Raw genomic sequence first — 6,000 nt, 5'->3', positions numbered from 1 at the left:
TGATGAATGAATGATGAATACCTGTTATTTTGGGAGTTGTATCCTGTGATGATTAGAAGTGAAGTAATGCATGAGAAGCTTCAAGATATGCCTGACCTTGGTGGGCATTTATGTCCGCATCTTAGTGGGAGCATTAGGATCTCAGCTTTACCTTGGCAGTGCGATACTGCAGAGGATGTGGATATTTGCTTTTCTCCTTGAAAGGACAGTTGCTTTGGAGAAGCTCATCAAGTAGTTCTGGAGAATATTTAGATATCTTGTGCATATGTCTATATTTTCTGGGCCAAGCTGCATGTTCACACGACTGCATTTTAGCTGTGAAACTCGGGCCGTGTGTGCACTTGCCTGACTACGCTCCAGGAAAGGGCATTATAGTTATCTATGTAGCTAGGAGCCACTGCCTCCCAAGGTCATACTGTCCCATAGTGACATAGTCACTGGGAATCAGGGACTCCTAGTATAATAGATCAGTATAATGGTAGGAGTCTTTCTACCAGAATGTGGTGGACAAACAAACCAATCGATTGTCTGAATGTGCAAAAAGAATGCCAGAAGCTGCAAACAATTGCCCAGATTTGCCAAAACTTAATGAGGCTGCCTGAAAATAAGCCAGATATACAACAGTGACTGTTTCTGGATGATAAATCTGGCAAATTTTTAGACTGTGTAGTCTACTGTACATTTATACCACCTTTAAGATGGCTTACTTTGAACCGGAATTTTGACACTATTTTGCCTTACCCCCGAGTATCCATAACCACATGTCTAGAATGTCTAAACATTTCAGCCCAAACTAGATGCACCGCATATAATAAGTTGTCAAAGCTGGAATACATAGTGCCAAAGATGTACAGGGTTTACATCAGTGTCTAGTCATAACCACAATGTTAAATCTGGGCCAATTATTTCAATAACAGCAGAGCTAGAATAGAGCATCTGGGCCACTGAGTCATTGGTACTGGTGCCGAGTGTTGGAGAAACCCTTTAGCATCCAGAACAAAGAAACAAAAGATGACCAATACCACAAGACTATAAAGATACTGCTAAATGCTATAACTGACAGCATATTCTATTTTACATCATTATGTACTAATAACTCAATATTAAACTACAAACATCAACCAGATAACTACCCCAGGAACAGTCATATCGTACAACCTTGGCATGTAGCTCCTCGGACTCTTAGGTTAAAAAAATACAATGACTATCAGCACCTTATTTTTAGTTTTTACCCATATTCTCGATATCTATGCATTGTGGTTTTTATCTGCTATTTGTCCTATTTATTAGGGAAAATTTGATCAGCACTAATAGTGCTAATTTGATCAGCACTAATTTCTAATTATGGCCCCTCATGACTATAACTCCTCAGGGATCTGCCCCAGTATAATTCACATTTATTTTATTACTGACACTTATATGTCAATTTGATGCTCCTGTATCATCTCCCTTGACAGATGAATACCTACTTTCATGTCTGTAGATCCATGCAAGCGTACTCACTAAATCCTTTTTACTAAGACAAGCCCTCAGATATTCTATGAGCCTGTGCGCTTGGTCCCATTCTTCTATACAGCTGTGCGCATGCACGGGTCTCTGCATCCTGTGCCTGCTTACTCCACATTCAGAGTAACGGGGACTTGGCCCAGCACACCGGTATCTGACTCATACCTCCCTAGCACGCATGTGCATGCTTTCTTATTTAGAGCAAAGCAACCCTAGGTGATTATAGTTTGCGGTTCTGTGCTCGGCATTTTTTTCACCTTATCCTCATCTTATACACCTTATATTGGCGGTAATCTAGACTGACATGTAGATACCTGCACCTGGACGCCATGTTGTGGGTAGTTAATTCAATTATTTAAATCTCTCGATATTTGTATGTTTTTATTAAACTCTCATATGGTTGTTGAGCAGCCAGTTGTATTTTTTCCATTCATGTCTGCTTATGGTTTTATTGCATATATCTGTTTGTTGTTGCATTTACCTAAGACACACCCTCTGGTTGTGCCTTATCTTGTCATTCACTATTTAAAACAGGCTTGCACTGTCATGTATTATATCTACCAAATGCACACTTGAAAAAGGGGCATCTTTTAGCTTCGAAACGGGTTGTGTCCTGGTGTGAATATAAAATTCTTCTGATGACATCTTGGTAAGCGCAGATTTTACTTCTTCACTTTTCCATTTGGATTTAGTGACAACTTTGATCCTTTATGCAACGACCCCACACTACGTCCCAGTGACGGTGATCCAGCAACTACAACATCTAGATGTCCATGTTACTGTGCTTGTATTCCAGGAAGTTGTGACAACCCCACAAGGTGAGCGGCGTTTTTACCTCAATCCTTTATTATACGCCTATTGGTAGTAATACACCAGGTGACACGTGCTGCTTTTCTTTCGTTTCTACCAGTTGATATTGTAAGCCGATGGCTGGTCAGGTAATGGAGGGAGTGTACATCTCACCCAGACTACTAAGGTGGGTGAGATGAGAAAACTCCAGAAAGAATGTTTCTCAGCAGATAACTATTGTCTGCTGAGGGTTATTTCAGAGTTCCGGTTACTGGGCTGGATTTTTAGGAATGGCAGGTAGGTTGGTAGTGGGACCTGTCATTCCACCCCCCTCCAGTCCACAATTTGGGGATGTTGCAGCAGCGACTCAGCTGCAGAGAGTCTCCTCATCAAGGAGGCTTAAGAAGTCAGCTCCAGCATCAGACTGGGGGCAGAGCTTGGCTGAAGAGCCAACAGAGAGGTCATATTTTTGGAGCTGTGTCCTGAATGATTCTACTGGCCTTCGGATTTCTGTTATTCTAGGTGAGGTAACCTATTCTATGTTTAGTTAGAGCCTTGCTGGGCAGGTATTTATTTTTGTATTGTTTCCTTTTGTTGCTGCACTATATTTTTGAGTGAAAATAAAACTCTACCTTTGTTTTGGACTGAAGAATCTGGACTTTTGCGTCTTTGTCACCCCACCTAGCAACCCTAGACCCTGACAATATATACAAAGAAGGTCAAATAGTACGACCTTGGCCTGTAGCTCCTGGGACTCTTAGGTTCAAAAAAATATAATGGCATATATGTAAGAAGGTACAGTATATAATGGGGAAACTCATGAGATTCAGAACCCTTGAAATGCAGGCAAGTGTGACATAAAAATTGAGCGCTTGACTTAAGAACCAGAAAAGGGTTGCGAGAGATGTTGAGAACTTGGCTTGAAACTGTGTGAAGTAACTTCCAATTGTGTGAAGTCCTCATGTTATTGTGTAATTACATATTATGCCTCTTAAAGTGACAAACCTTAATGGTCCATGGGAAGAATATGCAAATCTGTCTTCCATGATGTAATTAGGAAGTCAGGTGGCTCAGTGTTGCAAACCAATAGAGGGCGCTCACTGGAATGTGCAAGCCTGTCTTCCCTGATGTAATTAGGAAGACAGAATCTCAGTGATATGGCCCAATAAAGACTGCTCCCTTTAACATCATGCTCAACCTTCCAAGAGGCCTTTGTTTTGAAATGATGCTGGGATTATTACCAGGTATAGTCTCTCAATCGAGGCCGGCCATTTCAATGTTATTGCATCTCGTCAGCCCAGTGTAGAGAAGACTAACCTGTTAGAGGTGAGAGACTTAGACAGGGTTAGGGGGATATCGTCACTCATTGGGGAGAGACCACCATATAGGTGTGTGGAGACTTATTAAGCCTTTAGCACTCCACTTTGCAAAGGACCATGGGAAGAATATGCAAATCTGTCTTCCATGATGTAATTAGGAAGTCAGGTGCCTCAGTGTTGCAAACCAATAGAGGGCGCTCACTGGAATGTGCAAGCCTGTCTTCCCATGGTCCCTTGCAAAGTGGAGTGCTAAAGGCTTAATAAGTCTCCACATACCTATATGGTGGTCTCTCCCCAAGGAGTGACGATATCCCCCTAAACCTTTATAGTGTCAATGTCACACTGTTTTAAAGCGGTCTTCCAGGTCTTTTATTTACCTCCTAGAATGACTTGGAATAAGAACTTCTATGTACTTACTTTGGGTCCCTGGTCTTCTGACCTTTGTGCAACAGAGATGTATCAGCCAATCAGTGGCCGAGTGATTATGTTCCCTATGACCACAATATCAAGTCATTCTATGGGGTAAATTTAAGAACTGGAATACCCCTTTAAGTATATTTAGTCGATTGCCTTCTTTCAAAGAAAAACTTCATGAGAAAGATACTTCATGTTACAAATGAGAGATTAGAGAAATCGGTGTAATATTTGTGTAAGTGAAGCCCTTTAGTTAAATTCTTAGAGAGGGTTGGTCCATTGTAAATGCGTCATACTATGTTATACATCTACCATTGCAACTCCAGTGGTTTCATCCAGTTAGGAATGAATAATAGATAATAGCACATAGAATTGTGCAACACAGTGCAAAAATGTAACCAGATTATGTCTGAAAAGCAGAACGTGGGTGAAACAGATATGACTTCATGCATTACACATCTCATTGGATTATTTCTGGAGGTATTTAATGGTTATTAGAAACAGACAAAAGGTTTTTTGAGATGAATAGTGAATATCTGAATTGTATTGCTCTGATCTTGACATTCACACCTTCTCTTTACTCAGTGTGCTTATGGCATAAAGGTTAATAACATAATGGTTTGTAGATCTATTAACCATACAACATACAATAAAAGGCACAAATTACTATGTTATATGTTCAATAAACAGGACAGGTTTTCCGGTATTTTCAGATTGATTGCCTGTCCTTAGTACAGGTCATCAATGTCAGACTGGCGGTGGTCCGACACCCAGCACTGCCACTGATCATCTAATTGAAGTGACCACAGCTCTCAGGGGGAGCACAACAGCATCCTCTAAGTCAGAGGTTCCCAATCTTTTTTTTCTCGTAGACCACTTTCAAAGTTTTACTGGTTTCGGCGGACCCCCTGCTGCTACATTTCTACCATATTCCCAAAACTGTCAATAAATGTGAAGATTAGATCTAACGAGTCTCCAGTCAAGTCTCCCGTGGACCCCTAGGGATCCACCTGGACCACTTTGGGAATCACTGCTCTAAGTGGATGATATCACACTTATCAGTTATGTGATCTTTCTGCAGCTCAGTCCCATTCAACTCTGAAAAGCTGAGCTGCTATAAAAGTGTTATGTTGTGTGCCCAACATATGGTACAGAGAAGAATGCCTTGGTAAGGAGCCGTTCACACGGGCACAGAGGGGCCGAATTATGGCGCGTAATCCATGTCATAATCTGCACCCTCACAATGGTGGTCTATGGAAACCGCTAGCATTCTTTTTTTCGCTAGCGGCATGTTGCCGCTAGCGGAAAAAAGAAGCGAGCTGCCCTTTCTTCATGTGGATTCAATGAGCCGTGGTGTCTGCCTGGCAGCAGTATCCTCTGTAGTCGACCCAATCATTTGAGCCGACTCCGGAGGGGGAAGCCGTGACAGCGACAGTCGTGGCAGGCGGGTTTTGACCCAAGAGTCACACAGCTCCCCCATCACTCTCGGTGCCAAAATCCGCCCCACCGCCCCACGTGTGAACTAGCGCTAGAATCTAGCCCTATCTCTTTATTCAGCTGGGGGTGGTCCATTGGGGTTCTAGATCTCAGACCACCACTATTCTGTTATTGATGACTTATCATGACGATAGACCATCAATATAATATCTGAGCATAAACCTTTTTAAAAAAAATCCATTTAATAAAAACATTTACCTACCTTTCCCCGGCTCCATCACAAACACTGAAGCAGCAAAGCCTGATGACATTGTTGACCTTCGCATGACTGCTGAGACCCATTCACAGGCCACATTGTTGACCTTGGGACTGAATAAGATGGTCAAACTGAATAACTTGAAGGTGGCATCTGAAGTGCCTAAATGCCCATAGTCAGAGTTGTATCTGATTGGGGGCATTGCTGTCAAGTCTATGCTATGTACAACAGCAGAGACCCAGCAGACATGGTTCTGGCTCAGGTCCTGAGTGGGCGCAT

The sequence above is a fragment of the Leptodactylus fuscus genome, chromosome 5 (genome assembly GCF_031893055.1).
Source record: "Leptodactylus fuscus isolate aLepFus1 chromosome 5, aLepFus1.hap2, whole genome shotgun sequence".
Taxonomy (NCBI): Eukaryota; Metazoa; Chordata; class Amphibia; order Anura; family Leptodactylidae; genus Leptodactylus; species Leptodactylus fuscus.
Note: the sequence above shows the minus strand (reverse complement) of the source record.